Here is a 23319-nt window from a genome sequence, read left to right as displayed (position 1 = left end):
ATCCAGATCCAGATAAAAGATCCAAATTTGAGCTTCGTTGTCCAATGTTTAAAATCAAATTTTCCAAAATAACTTTTTGAAAAGCTCAGACACTTCGTCCGGTGACCGTTTGGATCCATCATGTTATATTTCTCGATTCGAGTTTCAAAACTCGGACATTTTCTTTCAAAACTTGGGTCCAAACCCATTTTCTAAAGAAATTTTCCCAAAATAGCATTGTAAACCTTCTTTTGTAAATATTTCCCAAAAATACAAAAAAATTATTTTAAATCCTCATTTTCTCGTAAAATTTAAGGTTTTATTCCAAAAATACCAAAAAAAAAATTGGAAAAATGGAAAAGAAAAATATATATCTAACAAGAATCAGTTTTTGGAGAAAACCTCATTCTAAAAATATCTTTCTTTAGGAAAAACCCTTTTTAAAAAAAAAAAAAAAAACCTGGTAAACAAGCCTTCCTCTTGAAAATTTATGAATTTGAAGGACCCCTTTTAAACTTTTTTTTAGGGTTTCATTCTTTGTAAAAGGGTCGAATAAGGTGCAACAGAAAGCTCGATCGCCCCTCTCTCCTTCCCGAAACTTCCTTCCCCATTTTCGGCCCTTCATCGCCAAACCCTCCTCTGCAGCCATCCGATCCCCAACTGCTTCACCGTTCAGAGCATTCGAGGCTCCCTTTAAGAAGAGACCTCCCAGCCTCTACAAGGGGGAGGAGACTTTTCTGGAGCAACATCCATCATTCGCCTTCATCTTTTATGAGGATTTTCTTTCCTACAAGGCATTGTAGAACGATTCTTTCCAAGGCACCTCCTCTGCGAGAAATCAGTAAGTGACTCTTCCCCTAAATATCTCTTTATAATGTTATTTTGTTTCTTTTCTTTTTCTTTTTTTTTTCTTTTCATAACCATGTTTCTATTTTTCTCTCCTCTGATTTTCCCCTATTAACGCACAACAGAGGTCTTGGTTTGGTTGTAGCAACACCGACCTCTCTCGTGCAAAATCAATGGGGTCACAGCGTTCCGACATATAAAATCCTTGTTTACATTACGATTTTTTGTTTTGATTTTGATTTTTGTTTGTCAAGGCCTTCATATTTTTACCTATTTGATTTCTATTCGGTTTGAAATCTCTATCCCTGTTTCCTTTGGCATTGGAGCATAGTGACTCCTAGTGGTCGGTAGGGTGATCATTTGACTACCAACCCAACGATTCTAAAGGGATCAAATGCATGGAAATGTTCCCTTTCCAAAGATGGTTTTCAAACTTTTGTATATCTTATTTCGGATTTCTGGCTTCTCATTGGCAATTTCTTTGATGTTCATTACTTTTTTTTTTCTTTCCTGCAATCTGTCCATACCTTGTTCTATTTTTTTTTCCTTTCTCTGTTTACCTCGATTTTCTGTCTAACTTCTGATTCCATTTTCTTGAGCATTCACATGCTTCGATTCACTACAGTCTTATATTCATCATTAAAACTTTGTTTCTCTTCCTGTTGCATTGTAAACTCAGTGTTAGAATCAACTTGGAAATGACTAAATGTTAGTGTTTCATTGTTCTCCATGTTTATCATCAGCTACTGTGCTCTGGTGGTCTGAAAATCAAGGTTATATATGATTTATCGGAGAATCTCATTCAGGTTACGGTGTCTAACAACTCTAGTGCGATGCCATTTTTAAAATTTTAACTATGTTGATCTGTTATGGAGATCTACCGTAGGTCTCATCATAGGTCACTTCACCCCAATTTGAAGTTCCATTAGCATTAGAGAAGCTAGGAACCCCCTTTAGAACTTGTATGATTTATAACTAATACTCATTTGATAGCATTCCCCTGTGCCCGGGTTGATTATTTTAGTATTAAATACATATCCAAGAAGGGTTTATCGCCATCTATACTAGGTGGGGTGTCAGTATTCAGCATCTGCTCACCTAATGTCTACTGTATGTTCTGTTATTCTAACCCAAAACCTTTTAGATCTTTAATTCATGCTGTGTCACATATATGAAGGTCTGAGAAACTATCACTCACCATCATTTCATGGATGCAAGAGATAGTGTAAGATTTCTTTCAGCTAAAAGCAAGTGCGATGAGCATGGCCATTGGTCGTTTGGGGGAACTCTTCTCAATACTTCTGCTTATCAAAAATCTTATATATCTCAGCATGCTTTCAGTTATTCCCTGTATTATCTGAGTTCGGTTGTATATCATTCGTTTGTATTATCATGATCATTGTGGCTTGACATTTTCTTTTGAATTTTCGTGGCAGCTTATGGCTGCTGCAACTACTATGTATTAGTAACAAGTTGGTATACACTAACTACATTAATGTGCATATGTTAACTATGTTATACACGCTAGCCTGTATATATTAATTATACTTATGTTCTAGTTCATGTACATTGTTGCGTCATTAGATAGGTGTCACTCAACACCTACATCAGGTATATGGTGAATCTAATATTGGCACTCTCTGCGTGTACATTCCATCACACAAATACCCCACAACATGTTAATTTGAGTTTGTTGTTATATATCACCTCACTCACTCACAGATGCCCTGCATCTCCTTTTATTTACCGGCTTCATACCACTTGCCACTGTAAATATTGCACAGTGTGTCATCTTTAGCGGTTATCGTATCCTCATTAGATATATCTGTATTGGATTTAGTTGTACAATTTTTTTTATTAGCATTATATGTTCCCTTCAGTGTATATTAGTCATGGTCTTTCATCAGGCCTTTACTCTCCAACGCCAGATTGGATGGTGCTGACAAGTTTGACAGATTTCCAGATAAATTGGTATTTCATCTAACCTGTTGGACCCATCTTAGGGAGCCTTTGATTATGAATATAGTATGGACTAATGGCTAAGAGTGGATACGTAAGATGGTTATTTTCCTCATCCCTCTTTCGATATTAGTTTTTCTTTCTTTCGATGGGTAAATAATAGAATCTGTATTTTTTTTTTCTCTGTTCTGGATCATAATCGTTTCTTCCTTCTTCTTTTTTATTAATCAAGGTACAGTTGGTGCTTGTTTTACTTAAATATTGCAGAAAAACTTGGCAGAGATATTGAAAGGTAGAACTTGAGGATTTCCTACCCTTCGAAGGTGTGTCACTGTTTTCCTTGATTGGTCAGAGTCATTTTTTTTTTCATTGACATGCCATTAGTATCACTAGCCTAATGTCAACCTGATACTCCACCTGATATTCACATCCAGCATATAGGCATCATATTTCCCTATGGTTATGGTAAGATCAAATTTGACCTCATGATAGATCCATCATACACGTGTGCCAATAAATCCATCAACATAACATGGATTCTGGAATTTTGTGAAGCCTCTGGTTAGTGCTGCTGCTGAATCATTCCTTAAGGATGAGATACACTAGGGGGTTATGTGATTGAAACAACTATTTCGCTCCTCTGCCTGACTTTGACAGGAGGTTGATCCCCAGAGGTTAATTCAATTGTGTTCCCTAAAAGTTACACAGCAGTGCCAAGGCACTGCTGTAATCTCCACTTCTGTTTCGTATCCTCCCACATCATCTCTTTCACAGCACCCTGCAGCATGTACACACACCTGCTGCACTTCACTTGTGGTACGTGCACATCACTGTGCACACATTCACTGCCGCACATCAGTAAAAACAGAGTTCAATGCTGACAAAAAGCAACAAAAGCCATCTAAATCACAATACAAAACTGTGTGAGTAGCTGCTAGTAATAGGAAATTTTGGAAAGATCCAGATCAGTTGGGAAAAGTCTCAACGTGAACTTGATGTGGTACCTCTGCTCCATGTGTGCAACTTTATGCAGTCTTTAACATCCATCAATGTTAAAGGTGTAAGAAAATTGATAGATGTAAATGTTTTGGATCGGGTCAGAACAGACCCGGTCCATTCTGTAAAATGTTATGTAAGAATCTAAGGTGTGCTTTGTATTAAAGGTATTCTGGTAACATACTGAACCCTAATGTTTCATATAAATACTAATGAAATATGAAGTAGCCACACACAACACAACCATGCAAGAATAAGGAGTGATTTCTAAGTGGCTGCCTATTTGGACAAATAAAATTTAATCTATTTGTTGCATATTTGTATGGACTTTAGGCCTTTATGCCTTTACACATAAATTATCATTTTTTTTTTGTTGTTGCCATGAGTCTCATAAGCAGTGTCTATTTGTTTGTGTTGGCATCATTTGAACTCATAACATGTGATGAAGCCACAGGTGTGAAGGTCATCCATATCTTAGTCACTTTCTGATCTTATTTTGCTATGATAGAGAGGATATGACTGTCCATCAATAGTTTCTCAAATCACAGTATTCTTTCTTTTCTATGGTGGTTCATCAAGAAACACCACGGTCACTATATTTCACAGTGGTTCACAATGGACCACCGTGATCTCCTTCTTTTTATTTTATTGTAGTGGTTCGTCAGGAACTACTACAACAGTTATCTTTTGCAATGGTTCACAAAGAGCCCCTGTAATCCCTCTTTACTATAGTAGTTCATTAAGAACTACCATAGTAGTTTTATTTCATAATGGTTCACAATGAACCACTGTATCCCTTCCTTTCTATGGTGGGTCATCAGGAATTACCATATTTCAGGTTGATTCATCTTAGATCATCTTGACCCTCGACTTCACCCATTGTATATGCCCTTCTCATTCAGTATGAGCATATCATCTTGCATTAGGATCGGTACAATCACATGCAATTTTGCCTTCAAGGAAGTATTTTCTTCTATGATCATGCTAACTCATTTTTTTGCAGGGAATATGTGGAAATTATTATTACTTGGAATTGTGAATTCAACTTTATATGTTGTAAAAATTAGATCTTAAATGAGAATTTACATTTCCTGTCTTAGATAGAATGAATGAGCATTGTAAAATACCATGAATTACTTGTTTTCATGCTTTTTGCCTTTATTTCTCAAAATCTCACATTGGTGAAACACGAATGGCACGTGCACCATTTCGTAAGAGGTAAATTAATCCTAAGTTGATGATCCACATCAATGGCCATAGTCAGGGTGTGGACAAAACTTAGTATTTTATCTTTTACAAAATAACATTGGATCCACACTGGATCCGTTTTCAAAATTCATCATATTTTCCTTAAATATTTTCTTCTTTTATCAGAATTTAACTTAAAATTAATTCAAAATATATACCAATGGCCATAGTCAGGGTATATTGAGAGTTAATTTCATTTTAAATTCTATAAAAGCACCAAATGTGTTTCATTCTTCACCTGAATTTAAATATAGATTATTATATAATACATTCAATGACCATAGTCAAGGATGTATTATATCTTCAATCTTATTTTAATTCATTTAAAGAATGGAATAGCTTTTCGAAATCCAATTTCAAAAATTTAAATTCATTCATCATTTAGATAGAATTGCATCATATTTTTAAAATTCTTTTTCATAAATCCAAGTGATTCTTTCCTTCATTTCTCAGATCAAATCCTATTCATAAATTCAAATTCAACTCTATTTCTCAATGGGATTCAAGAATTCAATTTCAAGATCCCATTTGACTTTCAAATTTCAGGATCAGCTTATATCCAAAATTCAAATTCTAAATTCAAAGTCCAAATTGACTTTGAAATTCACTTGTATATCCAGAATTCCAAATCTAAATGAAATTTCAAAGTTTAGATTAACTTTGAAACTTCTGATTCATCTTCAAACTCAAAACCGACTTTATTTTTTCAGAATTCAAAATCTGAGATTGATTATGAATCTCAAAGCTTGACCATTCCTGAATTTTAAATTCAATCTGGGTTTTCAAAACTCAGATCCATTTTCAAAAGTCTTATTTGGACTTTTAAAAACCCAAAATCCATTCTAGGATCCAGAATCAAAATTTCACTTTGGATCTCAGACTTCAGATCCAAAAATTTCCTTTAGGATCCAGAATCCAATTTCATTTTGGATCTTAGACTTCAGATCCAAATCCACTTAGGATTTAGAATCCAGTTTTACTTTGGATCTCAGACTTCAGATCCAATTCCATTTTAGGATCCGGAATTCAATACTACTTTTGGATCCCATCTTCTGATCCCATTCCATTTAGGATCCAGAGCTCAACTTCCATCTTGGATCTCAGGCTTCAGATCCAAAATCCATTTTTGGGTTTAGAACCCAATTTCACTTTGGATCTCAGATTCCAAAATCCAAATCCATTTTAAGATCCAATTTCATTCCCAAGTCCAACTTTTTCAAAAACCAATTCCATTTCATCTTCAGATTTTAAATCTAAATCCATCTACAGATCATAATTGAATTCCTTAAATTCATCTCTATTTTTAAATACCATTCGGATATCTCAAATCCATTCTAAATTTCAAACTTCAAATTCAATTCCATCCCAAGTATTCATTTCTTTTCCTAAAATTAAGTTCAAATTCAAAGTCCATTTCCGACTTTGAAACTTCATTTTCAAAGCTTCAAATCATTCTTTCTCAAAATCAAAGATTCTTCTAAACTCTGATTTACTTCAAAAACTTAGAACTTCTCTGATCTATCTCAAGTTCTAAAGTTAAGATTCAAACATGTCTTCACTCCATTACCAAGTTCATCTCAGGATACTTGGAAATCTTCAAAACATGTTTTTCAAAATAGCATACATCTTTGCATTTCACAAGCATGATTCTTTGTGCATTTAGATTTAGAATAAATTCTTAGATAATATTTAGGCAAAGCAAAAGGCATAGATTTGATCCTTGGTTCGATTACTTCTGGTAAAGGCGCCAGGAACGGTCGAACCTCGTATCGACGAGCGAATCCCGTCTCTCCATTTTCCCGCAAATATTTTCAAAACGGAGGCGAGTTAAATTTCTAAACATTTTTCAAATCAAGGTCAAGTGAGACCGCGCAAAAGAATTCCTCTTCTCTCTTTCTTTCTTTCTTTTATCTTCTCTCTTTCTTTTCTTTCTTTTATTTTCCCTCCCTTCAAAAAGGAGGAAAATAGAGGTTAGAAAAGGGAAAGAGAAGGAAGAGAGAGAAACCAACAAGAGTATAGGAAAAATTTTGCGATGATCACAACCTTGCTATGGCAAGAGCGATCATTGATATGCCACCTCCAACCAATCTCAGAGAGTTGAAGAGCCTTCAAGGGCACATTCAGTCTATTTGGCGCTTCATCTCTAATTTGGCCATAAGATGCGAGCCTTTTAATCACTTATTGAGAAAAGAAGTAAAATTTGAATGGGGATCAGAGTGTCAACTTTCATTTGAGCGCATCAATCAGTATCTTCTCAATTCACCCGTTCTGAAGCCACCAAAACTTGGAAAACCACTTCTCTTATATATTTTCATCAATCAAAATGCTTGTGGCAGATTTTTTGCACAGTATGAGGAAGGCAGACGGATAAAGCACGTCATCTACTATGTGAGCAAGACTTTCATCGACTATGAGAAAAGATATTCTCAGATGAAAAAGACATGTCTAGCCTTGGTGTGGATGTGTCAGAAGCTGAGACATTATCTGCTGGCCTCAGAAATCAAAATTTTGTCGAGGCTCAATCCTCTCAAGTACATCCTTGAGCAACCTTTCCTTATTGGACGGATTGCGAAATGGCAAGTCCTCCAGATGCAGTACGACTTAGAGTATGTGTCTCAGAAGTCGATCAAGGGTCAGTCTATCGCAGATAAATTGGCAGATTTCCCGTTGACAAAAGAGATCAAGGCGAAAGACGATTTTTTCGATGATCGTATCTGCAACGTTCAAGAATCTCTAGTTTGGAGCCTATTCTTTGATGGAGCCAAGAATATATCCGGTATAGGGATTGGGATCTTGTTGATCACTCCCCAAAAGGAGATGATCCCTTATTCCCTTAAGCTCAGCTTTCAATGTACTCATAACATGGCCGAGTATGAAGCTCTAATACAAGGCATCAAGATTTTGCAAGACTTCAACGTCAAGAGAGTACATGACTTCAGTGATTCATTGCTTATGGTCAGCCAAGTTAATGTTGAGTGTCAAGTCAAAGATTCAAAATTGACCCCTTATCAGAAGATTGCCTTAGCTCTCATAGGCAACTTTGAAGAGTTTCAGCTTATTCACGTCAGGAGGGAATACAATCATATGGCAGATGGTCTAGCCTGTCTGGGGTCCATTTTGTCATTCAAAGACAGTGAATCCTGTCGTTCTTTCAAAATTGACAGACTTGATCAACTTGTCTTCGTTCCAGCTGAACAAGTAAACCAAGCCATTTAGAAAAGGAAGCCTTGGAACCAAGACATCAAAGATTTTATCAAGACCGATGAATTCCCACAGGAGATGCCCAAAAAGAAGCAATGTGCGATTCAGTGCATGTGAGCCCGCTATTTCATCCTTGCCAATATTCTCTACCGTCGTGGGTTCAATTCTGAGTACGTCAGATGCTTAGACAGAGATGAAGCCAAGGAATTTGTCCAAGTGGCACACGAGGGAATTTGTGGTGGCCATGAAAGCTACCAAACACTCATCAAGCAGATCATTCGGGCAGGATATTACTGAAAAACCATGCAGCAGGACTACCATCATTTCTTGAAGAAGTGCGTCAAATATCAAATGTGTGCACCTTTCATTCATGTGCCAGCTGCATATTTGCAGTCTGTGGTTTCTCCTTGGCCTTTTTCAATGTGGGCCTTCGACGTGAAGGGTCCAATTACTTCTTCTGCCTCTAATGACCACAAATATTTTCTCCTGGCTACAGAATACTTCACCAAATGGGTGTGAACACCCCAAATTTTTCAAAATTTCGTAAATATTCCCTTTTTGCCTCTGGCCCCCATTTTCTGAATAAATGAAGTCTGTTTCAATCTAAATACCGGTTTATTCCTTGGGTTCACTGGAATCAAAATCCATTTTTTTATATCGGATTCGCTCTTGGATCCGGATCCACAACCAAGTTCCAAATCCGAGCCTCGTTATCTAATTTTTTAAATTTAATTCGCAAAAATATCAAAAAGAATTTCCGAAAGGCTCAGACAGTCGATCTGGTGTTTATTTGGATTCGATAATCTGTATTTCTCAATTCGACGTTAAAAACTCGAATATTTTTTCAAAACTAGGGTCCAAACCCGTTTTTTGAAGAATATTCCAAAAGGTTAATCCTGAATTCTCAGAAAACCCCTCTTTTGTAAATATTTCTCAAAAATATAAAAAAATAGTTTTAAATCCCTTATTTTCTTTCAGTTTTAGAGTTTTTATTTTAAAAACACTAAAAATTAGAAAATACAAAAAGATAGTAAGAAGACTCTTTTTGCTAAAATTTTCATATAAACTTTTTTAGAAAACCCTTTGGAAAAGAATCACTTTCTGAAAATTTCCAAAAGTTTCGCGGACCTGATTCGTAAAAGAGCCCAGCGGTCTCCCGTTAAAGGAGAAACCGCAGGGTAAACCAGGGATCACACTTCATCTGCTATCCCCCCCCCCCCCTCGTCCATCAATCTCTAACGATCTCTCCCTCTCGATCCTTCTTCCGTCCCTTATAAAAAATGATCCCAGGGGTCTCATTGATCATCGATCTTTCGCCAAGCTCCATCACGTTTCCATCGGCCTTCACCATCGTACCTCCCCTCTCATCCAGGATCCCTGCAACGCTTCGGTAAGTGCCTCTCTTCCTTTTCAGTTTTTCTTTTCTTTCTGAAATTTTCTGTTTTCGATCCCTATTAACGCACCTTGGATGGCCTTGGATCGTCTATAACAATCCCAATACATCCATGTGCGACATTAATGAGATGATCTCATTCCGACATTTCTATTTGTTGCCCTTTTCCTTCTATGTCTTATTGATAATTTTTTGTTCATATGATTTGAGTATACATTCACTTGAATTTTTTCTTTCTTTTCTCATTTATTTTGATCCTTCATTTTATACCTATTTGATGGTCAGATCCTTGTTCATGTTGATTACTTGAAGATTTCTCGGGTGTCCATTCCCGTTTTGGTAACTGACGGATATTGATGGCCACGATAAACCTTGGCCTCTCACTTTTTTTACCACGAATGATCTGCTTTCGTTTTCTTTCCTATTTTTATTTCCGTAATTTTGCGATTGGAAATGGCTAAAACGCATTCTCTGAGATTGCATTTTTGTAAATGACAATCTGGAGCTGTCGGTTCATACGAGTAATCCATCTTCCTTGAGATCATATTTCTGCAATCAATGATAGGAAGAGGTCACTCCTTCTGACGTTTTTTTTTAGAGGATATATCCCTTGCGATTCGAGATTCTAAAGCATCATCCCATCCCCTTGTGATCCCTTCAGATCAATGACTAAAGGGATCAGTCCTCGACTCCGTTTTGGGTTGCCAAAATTGAACTCGTGACCTTCATGTTGTTAATATTTATGACTGTTGCATTTCAAGATACCTGTAATAGTGTATACATATTATGGCCACCCCCATCCTTGTTTTGGATTCATTGCCCCGTTCAGCATTGTCAATGACATTGCATCTCTGGTTACATGCTTTTCTGCATCTTTCTTACACTTCATTTTTTTTTACTCCCAAGTATGGAATTCCTTGATTTAGCACTATGCTAATGTTTGCTAAATATCATGCTCTGTTTCTTCACAGTGATTCATGTTTTCCCCCATTTTCACACTTTATTATGGTATCTTATCAGAACCACCCATGCTATCTTGTTTTCATCTGATTTATCCCAAATTTATCTGCTTCTTTGCCATAATTTGTCTGTCATGATCTTTATTGCCATGCGAAGTTATCAATCTCTTTTAGCAGTTTACATTCCTTGAGGCCATGTATCTATAAACCACAAATCTGAAGTGTTGATCCATTTTAGTAATTTGCTTTTTGTTTGATTACATCTTGCCATTCATAACTTGAAAATACTTTTATCCTCGCAACCTCCACCTCCTGAGATTTTTTTTTTGCAACCTGTAAGTTACAGGTGGTGCCCCTTTAAGTCTTATCGGGCTTGTAACGATGGAATGATTATCAGAGACCTGGATCTGATTCCTGGGTCGATTCCAGTTATATGATTATCACCCCGTGGTTGTCATCTTATTCCAATTCATCAGAATCCAATAATGTGAAATCCAATTTTGCTGATCAAAATGTCTTCTGAAGATCAGTGATATCTGGATGCTGAATTTTTGTTGCTGGTTGAATGGAACTTAGTCATGATCATTGATTCCTTGCGAGTTTTGGGTCTGTCTGAGTTCATCAGTTTTGGTCAATGTTTTCTAAGAGGTTGATGGTGTTGAGTTACAGCAAAAACACTGGTTGAAAGATTTGATAAACCAGTATATTTACTATGATCTTTTACTAAAACTCCATTACATTTTGAAATGCTAGCTATAACCTTGATTGTTTTACTGTGCTCTTTTACTGAATTTCCTGCGTGGTATATAATTTTGAGTGTTATATCTGAGTGATATCTAGTAAGATAATCTGATAGTCTGATATCTGATATCAACTGATTCACTGAACATTGTGAACCAATGAATCAAGCAATCGATTACTTGAATCTCATACCTGGTAAGTTTGCTGGAATAACTGAATATTGCGTTAGGAATCATTGATATCTGAGTTTCCCGGTGTCCTATATGTGTGGCAAAAACTTTGCAGGAATCAAACTCATCAGACATCCTCGAGATCCTACAAAGGCCGTTATCACAATTACTCAAGACAAGAGACTTGTCTAAATGAAGAAGATGCAGTGGAATAGCCGTCTGACATACAGACTAGGAGCCAACCACGACCTGTGCTGGTGGCCTTAGATGTTGCTTGGTCTGAGTCAATCCTTCAGAAGTTTATTTTCAGAACGACAAAAAAAAAAGAGAGGAGGGGAAGAAGATTTGCTTTTATATCAAGAACCAGGTTTGAGTTGCTTGATTCTGCTTACCCCTTGGGGAATGCCAAAAGAGAAGGATACCACAGATTTATTCTGCTATTCAAGCTCGCATTCATCATCACTTTTCCATTGCACTTACCTTTCTACTGTGTACTTCCTTCTAGCTATCTACCTTCATACCTCCTATTGTATCTACATACCCAGCAATGTTGCTGAAGTCCCTTTGCATCAGTAGCACCTTATGTTTCTTCACCTTCAGCCCTTCTGTAAAGGGGGATCACCAATATCACTAGGTACTCCACATTTGGTAGGTGAAACGATGCATTTGACCTTCACAGCATATCATCTCCCCTTATAGTATATTTGGTCATTCACATTTGACATTGCATTCCTACCCATTTCATATGCACGTCACCTGCTGCATTTGTATTCTTTTCTCTGTCAGCACTTAGCAATGGTATGTATATCATTCTCTGTAGCAACTCCCAACCATTTCTTGCAAAATCCACTGTTATCATATATCTCCTTAGGATCATACCAATATATGCTTGCAACATGCCTATACAATAGCTTCTTGCTGTCATTTTCCCCATGATACCTCCAATGTCACATACCACTGCCAACCCATATTCAGTCATTAGCCACAATATCCATTCTCCCTATCCTGTGCATAAGTTGCAATGTCATATGAGTGACATACGGCCTATATCACTCGTTGGATCAGTATATCATGCAATTAGGCTACGTTAGTTGTGTATTAAGTATTGACTTTAATCCCTTTGTAATCACTAATCTCCACACTAAAATGTTTTTATTGCTCCTTGATATTCTCTTAGTGTCGTCTTACCAAGCATATGTAGTAGTACTTTCAGTTTTAACACATGTTTAGTCTTTCTGCATTCACTTAGCATCCCCACATGCATCATAACATATGTTTTCTCACTGGTTTGGTGCATCATATACCTGTGTTAATATCCATTTCCTCATAGACATTTTAGGTATCACTATAAGCATTCTAGTTTTGAAAGAATTTATGGATTCCCCTCTATACTTTGTGCGGTGCTAACTCTATTTTGCAGGAAATGCATGAAGAAATACCATTTTCTTTCCTAGAAATAAAAAAAAAACTTTGCAATTTCAAATTCAAGTTGTAATAAATAGACTATAAATGAGAATTGTACATTCCTTGCACTAGATTAGAATGTATGAGCATGTAAATATCATAAATTGCTTGTTTCATATCATTTTGCCTTTATTTTCCAAAAACCCACAAATGGGAACACGAATGGCACATGCACCATTTTAATAGGAGGTGATTAAATCCTAAGTTGATGATTTGCATCAATGGCCATAGTCAAAATGTGAACAAAACTTAGGATTTTCATTTTTATGGAACAACATTGGATCCACACTGAATCCTTTTCAAAAATCATGTTTCCAAAATATTTTTTTTCCTTTATTAGAGTTTAATTTAAAATTAACTCAAGATATATATCAATGGCCATAGTCAGGATATATTGAGGGTTAATTTCATCTTAAACCCTATAAAGGCACCAAAATATGTTTTATTCTTCACTTGAATTTAGATATGATTATTATATAATACATTTTATGACCATAGTCAGAAATGTATTATATCTTCATTCTTATTTTAATTCACTTAAAGAATGAAATATGTTTTTCAAATCCAATTTCAAATTCTTTAATTCATTTGATCATTTAGGGTAGAATTACATCTTATTCTTCAAACATTTTTTTTAAAATCCAAGTGATTTTGAGATATATTTTCAAATATCTTCTTCATTTCTCAAATCAATCCTCAATTTCCATTTCAACTCATCTTTTTATCTCATTTTGAAATTTCAAAATTCAATTTCAAAGTCCCATTTGACTTTGAAAATTCAAATTCACTCTTATATTCCAAATTCAATTTCCAATCCAAATCCAATTTCAAAGTTCAATTCAACTTTGAAGAAGTCAAATTCATCTTCATTTCCGGGATTCAATTTCAAATTCAATTTAGCATTTCAAGTTTCAAAGTTCAATTTAAACTTTGAAATTCCTAATTCATCTTCTGATTTCAAAACTCAAAGATTTAAATCAAGTTTATTTTTTTCAAAGTTCTATCTAAAGATTCAGTCTTGACTCTCAATTCAAAATCAAGGTTTTGAGATTGATTCTGAATCTCAAAATTCGATTTTTCTTAAGTTTTAAATTCAATCTGGGTTTTCAAAACCCAGATCCATCTTCAAAGTCCCATTTGGATTTTCAAAATCCAATTCCATCTTGGATTCTAGATTTAGAACCCAATCCCACCTTAGATTCAGATTTCCAAATCCAATCTTCATTTTGGATTCCAGACTTCGGATCCAATTCCATTTAGGATTCCAGATTTCAGATTCAACTCCATCTTGAATTCTAGATTTTGGATCCAATTCCATTTTGGATTCCAGACTTCAGATCCAATTCCATTTAGGATTCCAGATTTCAGATCAAAATTTCATTCCAGATTTCAAATCCATTTCACTTCCAATTCTCAATTCCAAAGCCAATTTCAAATCTATTTTCTCAAGCCTAAATTCGAATTCAATTCCTGTTTTAGGTTCTGAATTCAAAATTTCCCTTTTCAAAATCGATTCTTGAAAATCGATCCAAATTCAAAGTCCATTCTGACTTTGAAAATTCATTCTTATTCCAAAATTCAAAGTCTAAATTCCTTTTCTTTTCATCTAAAGGCTTATCTTTCCAAATTTTGATCACTCCAAAACTTAGAATTTCAAGTCTCTTCTTCCAGATCTATTTCAAAATCCAAGTTAGATTCAAAATCTAACTTTTTAAAACCAATTTCAAAAGCCTTTTGAATCATTTCTTCATTCCATTTACCAAATTTATTTCAGAATTACTTGAAAATTTTCAAAAAATTTAAACTATTTTTCTCAAAAGCATACATCTTTGCATTTGCACAAGCATGATTCTTTGTGCATTTTAGACTTAGAATAAATTCTTAAATAATATTTAGGCAAAGAAAAAGGCATAAATTCAATCCTTGGTTCGATTACCCCTGGTAAAGGTGCCAGGAACGATCGAACCTTGTACCGACGAGCGAATCCTGTCTCTCCATTTTTCTCATAAATTTTCAAAACGGAGGCGAGTGATTTTCAAAACATTTCTTTGGTCAAATGAGACCTTGGAAAAGAGTTCCTCTCTCTTCTTTCTTTTCTTTTCTCTCTTCTTTCTTTTCTTTTCTCTCTTCTTTTCTATCTTTTATTCCTCTTTAAAAAGGGAATAGAGGCTAGAAAGGCAAAGAGAAGGAAAAGGGGAACGAGAGGAAAAATTTTGCGATGATCATAGAAGTTGGCGACCGTGATGAGACCCGTCTTCGTCCGGTTGGATTTTTGCCTTTTTGCTTTGCTTTGATATTATCTAAGTCTTTATTCTACAAATGTCAGCTTCATTTCCATGCAAACCTAAGAAGCCTAGACTATGTCCTAGCTGACATAATGCATATAGGACTTAAGTATGGTTTGGTAGGACCATATTGAGGAGATTATTCCATGCTCACTTAGACTTAGGTCTGAAATACAACGCTCCTCAATTCTAGGGATTGAATGCAAACAATGTATGCAAGTGTATGCTTCTCTTCATTTAAATTCTATCTCTTTGGGACTTGCATTAGAGACATCTGGTTTTATTGTATGTTGAACATGTTTTCGAAAATATCCCTACCTATGTTGTCCTGGTCTTCATGTTGCTAGGCTATCTCATTGAACCATAGTTTGGGAGAGAGCCTCACAACTGGACCACTTATTCGGGTTAACACCCCCTACCACGTACCTAAGGGCCATAGTCTGAGGTATATCGGTAGGTGCTCAAGGATGTTGGGAAGCCATTACCTTAGAACCGAAGAAATATTTTCTATGCCACGTACTTCAAGCTTCGGCTTGGGTATATCGGCGTACCTTGATTGGATTCAAATGATCTGAACCATAGAGTTAAGATTAAGGTTCTACTAGCCATTTCAAATATTGCATTTTAGAGTCAGCCTTTAGGGAGTGTTGTGTGGATATCCTTGTTTGTGCATCTGTGATTATGCGATGTTTCCTTGTGTTTTTTTATATATATCAAACCTTTTCCAAACTCTGGGTATATTATTCAAAATTTCCCCTTATTTTCAGAAACCCAGGCATATATTTTCCTCTATCTACATTCTTTTCTCTTTTATATCAAATTTTCTTCAACCCTGAAAAATTCTTTTAAAAATTTCCTCGATCTTTCAAAAATTTCCAGGATTATATCTATTCTTCAAAAGTCTATCCATAAGTCCTCCATTCTATCTGATTCTTCTCACTTTCCTTTGCCCTAGTATTATTCCAATGGCATCTGTTTCCCTCGATGTTTTCTTTCCCCGAGATCATGTCTTCTATCAGATCAGAGATGGATCCCCATATCATCAGGCTATCCAGACTCATCCCTTCTTCCCTCAGTGGTATTATTCTTGGTTCGACACCTTCTCGCGTATGTTCCTGAACCACTTGGATGATTGTGGATTGGAGATGGCATCAGCAGTGGGCAAGCGGACCATCAATAGAAGTCTAACTCAAGTTGTGGCAGAGCGGTGAAATCCACGTACCTGCACATTTTAGTTTCCATGGGGAGAAATGACTCTACTGATGGACGAATTTATTGATATTATGGGATTGCTAGAGCCAGCTGGTCAGCCAGATGATCCTGTCGAGCAGCAGTTTCTGATCAACATCAAGGGAGTAGATTTTTGAGAAGCTTTAGCTAGAGCCACAAGGAGAAAATCTTGGCCTCTCACTGAGATCAACGGAAGTCAGTTCATCAACCTGTTTAGGCTCTATTGCAAGTACAAAGCTTACGAGAAAGTTGACACCTTATCCCGAGCAGCCAAAGACAGAATTCAGAATGCCATGGTCTTATACACAGTAGAATTAACGTTCTTTCAAGACGATCAGAATTTCATCGATGTTAGAGTTGCCCAACTCTTTCAAAGATGGGGAAACAAGCAGACCCGTTGACTTTCAGTTTCCATGGCGGCTGTAGCCTTCCTCTTCCGAGGCTTAGCTCACTTTACTCTTGGAGAAACAATTTTGGTGGAAGGATTTATCTACGCCCTACAGTCTTGGTTCCTGCGACATGTGCCATCAAAGGCCGGTTCCTTTAGGTTCAATAGTAAGAAGCCGAAGTCTGCCATTCAATGTCGAGCTTTGATCGAGAGTCTGCATCAGGAGGAGATCGTTTGGGATTACTTCGACAGGCAGGAATCAAGTCCTCGCTACACTTATGCCCGTGACAAACGTTATAGGTTGTTGGGGCCCTTCTTCTGTGTCGACTATCAGCCAGAGAGGTGTCTCAGACAATTCTCGCAACGGCAGATTCATGTCAACACTCATTTTCTGGCAGGCAACATGCTAGAATTCAATCTACAGTCGGATCAGTGGTCTGGGACATACCATGTAACCAAATACACTTGGGATTCCTTCATTTCTCTTTCTGTATTTCTTGGACCCAATGTATCTACTGAATATCAAGAGTGGTGGCAAACTGTTTGCCCACCCCCTCTTTGTCTTTAAATCTATTATCAATAAAGTTTACTTTTTGTTCTACTGAAAAACATTTTGGGCCAAATATTGTTTTAAGCATAGATAGCCACGATGTTTATGGCGACCTTATCTCCGGCAATGGGGATATTCTTTTAAATATCTTCCTCGTTCATCTTCAGTATCTTTTATCATGGTTGACGACCTCACCTAAGTAACAAGGCACATTTTTCAGTTATCATGAAAATGATAACGCAATTGTCACAGATCTTGTGACGACCCAATCCCTGGTAATGGGATAATCCTTTTAATTGTCTACCATATCCTCCATTATTTCTTTAAAATTTTGTTTTGAAAAAGTTTCTTCTTCGCTCTAACCATTCCTTTATTCTGCAGAAAGCATTGGCATTGTCATAATGGTTCAGACAAGGATCGAGAAAGAAACGGTTTCTCAGCACAGCGAGAGTGAGATCGAATGAATGGACTCTCCTAAATCAGTCAGAGGACAGAGTCAGTACAAGGGAGATGATATTGATCCCATTATGTATGGTATGTTCCAGAAGATGATGTCCGAACAAGCTGAGGCCAGTCTAAAAAAGGCCCTTCCTAAGAGCAAACTGAAGAAGGTTGTGAAAAAGTAAGTAAGGATCATCAGAAAGAAGGTTCATCCTGACATCACTTCTGAAGATACAGAATCAGCAGAAGAAGAGTCAGAAGAGGAAGAGTAGTTTGTGTTTAATCAAAATCCTACATGGCAGTTTGTGAAGATCACTGAAGAGCCTGAATCGGTGAACAAGCCTAAGTTTGGAACTCTAACTAAGGATCCGATGCGTGAGCAATTGAAGGAAATGACTCAAGCAATCAAAGATATTCAGGCCAAGAGCAAAGGTAAGCAAACCTATACTGGCGAAGATTTCTACGATGGCCTTGACGAGTATGATAATCTGGAGAATCTTCCTCGCAAATTCCTCAAATTTGATGGAACGGGCAATCTAAAAGCTCATTTGGCAACGTTCTATGCGGAATGCGGCCACTTCAGAAAGGCAACAGGGCTCTGTTCATTTGCTTCTTGCGCAGTCTAGAAGGAGTAGCAGCCAGGTGGTATGCATACCACATCAATCGTATCGAACTATGAGAGTTCGATAAAGTTGTGAACTTGTACATCGAGCGCTTCATGTTCAATGTTAAGGCCTCGTCCACTCTCAACCACTTGTATAATCTGAAGCAGAATGAAAACGAAAGAGCATGAGAGTTCATCCACAGGTGGAGAAGCACCTGTAACAAAATGAAGGTTCCCATCCCAGAGAAACATGCCTTGCAAATCATCCTAAATAATTTTTCCCAGCCTTTAAGGAATCTCATCTCCACATCTCCTGCGAAGTCGTTCATCAAGTTGATCGAGAGAGCCTAATGACTCGAAATAAGATTGGACAATGGCCTCTATGAAGGTTACCCGTTCGTTCGAGGTAACCCTGAGCAGAGAAAGAAGGCACATGTTGCTTATTCCACAGATTTTTCAGGCAGTTGTAGCGGTTCCAGCGGCAAAAAGAATAAGAAAAACCATAGCAAGGGCTCAGGATGTTCCAAAGATGAAAGAACAAACTCTTCAACCCCAGAAAGGGAAGTTCGTCAAGCCACAGCCTGAAACGAAACAACAACTAAAACCACAGCACGATGGTTGGAGTTATGATAGAGAATTCACAGCTCTAGAGCAAACCCGCGAGGATATCCTCGAATACATGTTGTCAAAGGGAATGGTCAAACTCCCTAAGGTGGCAGATCCTCCGGTCGTTATGGGCAAATGGACGAAAAAATTCTGTAAATTCCACCAAACTGTAGGGCATGACACAGAGCACTGTTTTGTTCTTAAAAATATCATTCAGGACTGTATCAACAAAATCTGTTGATCGAGGATGAGGACGAAAAGCAGCCTGAGATTTTGTCCAAGTCTTTCCCCAAACATTCATCTTTAGTTATTTCAGAGAAAGTAAATTTTCTTCAAAACAGTATTCAACCATGTTTCAGCCAAGACATTCAGGATCGACATCAGATCCTAGTGCTACGTCAGACACAGTCTTTCACCAAGAGGATGGATACCACTTCAATTCTTAGCAACAAGAAACCAGTCGATGAGTCAGTAAAGGTGATGGCAAAAGCCACCAAGCAGATTCCTAGGATTTCAAAGCGCTTTATCAAGTCAGCTTCAAAGAAGGGTGAAGTGTCAGAATCAGTTCAGAAGCCTATCACAGCATTGTCAAACATCTCCATCCTGGATTTGACCATTGCTTCCCCGGAACATCAGCAAGTTCTGAATGACCTGTTGAGAAAGATCAAGGTCAAGCCAAGCACAACCCCACAGGACATGGCTCAGATTGTCAACCAATCCATGACAAATGCATCAATAACCTTTCCAGATGAGGATTTGCCAAAATCTCATACATTCCACAACAATGCTTTGTATATAGTGGTGCAAACCAGGGGCATGACAGTCCCTCATGTGCTCATTGACGGAGGCAGCAACCTCAATATATGTCCGGAGATGACAGCCAAGGCCTTGGGCCTGAAAGAAGAAAAATATACCCCAGATCCGATAACGATCTACGATTTTGATAACCACGGGCAGACCGCCAAGGGGAAGATCTTCCTTGAAATCTTCATCAACTACTCAGTACATACCATGTTGTTCCATGTGGTGAATGTACCGTGCACGTACAATCTTCTTTTGGGGCATACTTGGATTCATAATGCCAATGTTGTTCCTTCTACCCTTCACCAGTGCATCAAATGGTCGAAAGGAGGCATAATTACCACAGTCTTGGGGTAAGATTCGGAGAAAAGACTCCCGCAGCCGATGATTCCCCGTCCTACTTTCACCGTCGACATCCCGAGCATCCAGAAAGTTGATGAGATCAATTTGAGTGACAGTCTGAATATGCTGAAGCTAAAGAAAGTCCAGCCAACAAAGAATGTCGCAACAGTGGTTCAGTGGCAGGGACCTCATTTTTACAAGATCGAAGGATCCCTCAATTGCGCTTCTCTCAAAGATCACCCTCTTTTTCCTCAGTTTTCTAAGACCAAGAAAGGGTTTGATCTTCTGATGAAGCATGGCTACCCGCCCTTCGAAGGAATGGGTAAGAATGAGGATGACATCTTGGAGCCAATCATCCCTGCTCGGCATATCACTGGTGTAGGTTTGGGTTTTATTGGTCAATCATCCGGCAAGCATACTACCTTCATCAAAGAATCAAAATGAAGACAATGTCATTGTTTTCTGCTTTCTTTTCTCGTCATCTTGTAGGGACAACTCAGTCATAGTTTTTCTTTCTTTGTCAAAGTCTTCTGTAAATATTGAGCTGATGTTCTCAACTTTTATTATATCACTGAAATTTTGATCTTTTCTCTTCACATCTTGGCGTATATAAGTTCTCTCTTTATATTTTTGTCTATAGCATCATTCTTTGTTTCTATACAAAATGTTATTTTTGAATCTCTCACCTTTTCTCAAAAACCTTCCTTGCGCTTTTTCAGGATTGCCAAATCATGACTCCTAAATTTCTCAAAAGGCTTGTTATCCATCCCAATTTTTATTAAAATAATTTTAAACCAGCTAGAATCTGCAAGGAAAAGGCAGAGGCAGGGGTCAGCAAGATGGCAGAATAGATTAAAGAGCAAGCAGAGTTTGATTCAGCGATTCAAGAGTTGCCAGAATTTGCCAGTATTCAAAAGCAGGATGAAGCATCACCTTTGGTTCAGGATCCGATGGAGGATGTCAATATTGGTTCAGAAGACGATCTGAAAATCCTTAAGATTGGCTCTAGCTTAAGTCCAGATGAGAAAGAAAGACTCATCCATTTTCTCAAGCAACATCAAGAAGTCTTCGCTTGGACTTATGAGGATATGCCAGGCTTAGATCCCAAATTGGTCAAGCATCGTCTCATGCTAAAACCAGACTTCAAGCCGATCAAGCAGAAGCTCAAAAAAATGGATCCCCAAGTAGCACCGCAAGTTAAAGAAGGACTTAAGGAATTGTTAAAGGCAGGATTCATCCAGACCATTTATTACCCAGACTGGTTGGCGAACATCGTGGCAGTTCCCAAAAAGAATGGCAAGGTCCGAATTTGTATTGATTTCAGGGATCTAAACAAGGCTACCCCAAAGGATGATTATCCACTCTCCAACATCGATCTTTTGATTGACAACACAGTAGGCCACACCATGTTTTCATTTATGGATGGATACTTAAGCTACAACAAAATCAAACTGGCCGCTCGTGACCAATCAAAAACTTCTTTTACCATGCCTTGGGGTACATTTTGCTACACAATCATGCCATTTGGGCTCAAGAATGCTGGGGCAACCTATCAGAGAGCAATGGCAGTTATTTTTCATGACCAGATGCATAAGAACATGGATGTCTATGTGGATGACATCCTGGTCAAATCCAAAGAAGGAGAGAATCATCTCGATGCTCTCGACCAAGTCTTTGAAAGACTCATTTTGTACAAGTTGAGGCTCAATCCGCAGAAATGTGTCTTCGGAGTAGAGTCAGGCAAACTGCTTGGCTTTATGTGGATCCAGCTAAGGCAAAAGTGATCATTAATATGCCGCCTCCTACCAATCTTAGAGAGTTGAGAAGCCTTCAAGGGCGCATTCAGTCAATTCACCATTTTATCTCTAATTTGGCCATGAGATGCGATCCCTTCAATCACTTGTTGAGAAAAGAAGTGAAATTTGAATGAGAATCAGAATGTCAGCTTTCGTTTGAGCACATCAAGTAGTATCTCCTCAATCCATTCGTTCTGAAGCCACCAGAATTGGGAAAACCACTTCTCCTATGCATTTCTGTCAACCAGAATGCTTGTGACGGATTTCTTGCACAGTATGAAGAAGGCAGCCGGATAGACCATGCCATCTACTACGTGAGCAAGACTTTCATCGACTATAAGAAGAGATATTCTCAGATGGAAAAGACATGTCTAGCCTTAGTATGGATGTGTCAGAAGCTGAGGCATTATCTGCTGGCATCAGAAATCAAAATTTTGTCAAGGCTCAATCCTCTCAAGTACATCCTTGAGCAGCCTTTCCTTACTGGACGGATTGCGAAATGGCAAGTCCTCCTGATGCAATATGACTTAGAGTACGTATCTCAGAAGTCAGTCAAAGGCCAGTCTATAGCAGATCAGTTGGCAGACTTTCTGTTGACAGAAGAGATCAAGGCGGAAGATGATTTTCCCGATGATTACATCTGCAATATTCAGGAATCTTCAGTTTGGACCCTATTCTTTGATGGAGCCAGGAATATGTCCGGTATAGGGATTGGGATCTTATTGATCACTCCTGAAAAGGAGATGATCCCATATTTTCTCAAGCTCGGCTTTCAATGCACTCATAACATGGCCGAGTATAAAGCTCTAATACAAGGCCTCAAAATTCTGCAAAACTTTAATGTCAAGAGAGTACATGCCTTCGGTGATTCATTATTTGTTGTCAGTCAAGTTAATGCAAAATGGCAAGTGAAAGATTCAAAATTGGTCTCTTATCAGAAGATTGATTTAGCTCTCGTAGGCAACTTTGAATAATTTCAGCTTAACCATGTCAAGAGGAAATACAACCATATAGCTGATGGCCTAGCCTGCCTGGGTTCCATTTTGTCGTTCAAAGACAGTGAAGCCTGTCGTTCCTTTGAGATTGACAGACTTTACCAACCTGCCTTCTTTTCATCTGAGCAAGTAAACCAAGCCACTCATAAAGAGAAGTCTTGGTACCAAGACATCAAAGATTTTATTGAAACCGGTGAATTTCCACCGGAGATGCTAAGAAAGAAGCAGTGTGAGATCCAGCGCATGTCCGCCCGCTATTTCATCCTTGCAAATACTCTCTATCACCGTGGGTTCAGTTCTTAATATGCCAGATGCTTAGACAAAG

The sequence above is a fragment of the Nuphar pumila genome, chromosome 9, assembly GCF_984573655.1.
Source record: "Nuphar pumila chromosome 9, dmNupPumi1.hap1.1, whole genome shotgun sequence".
Taxonomy (NCBI): domain Eukaryota; kingdom Viridiplantae; phylum Streptophyta; class Magnoliopsida; order Nymphaeales; family Nymphaeaceae; genus Nuphar; species Nuphar pumila.
This window is presented reverse-complemented; position numbering follows the sequence as displayed.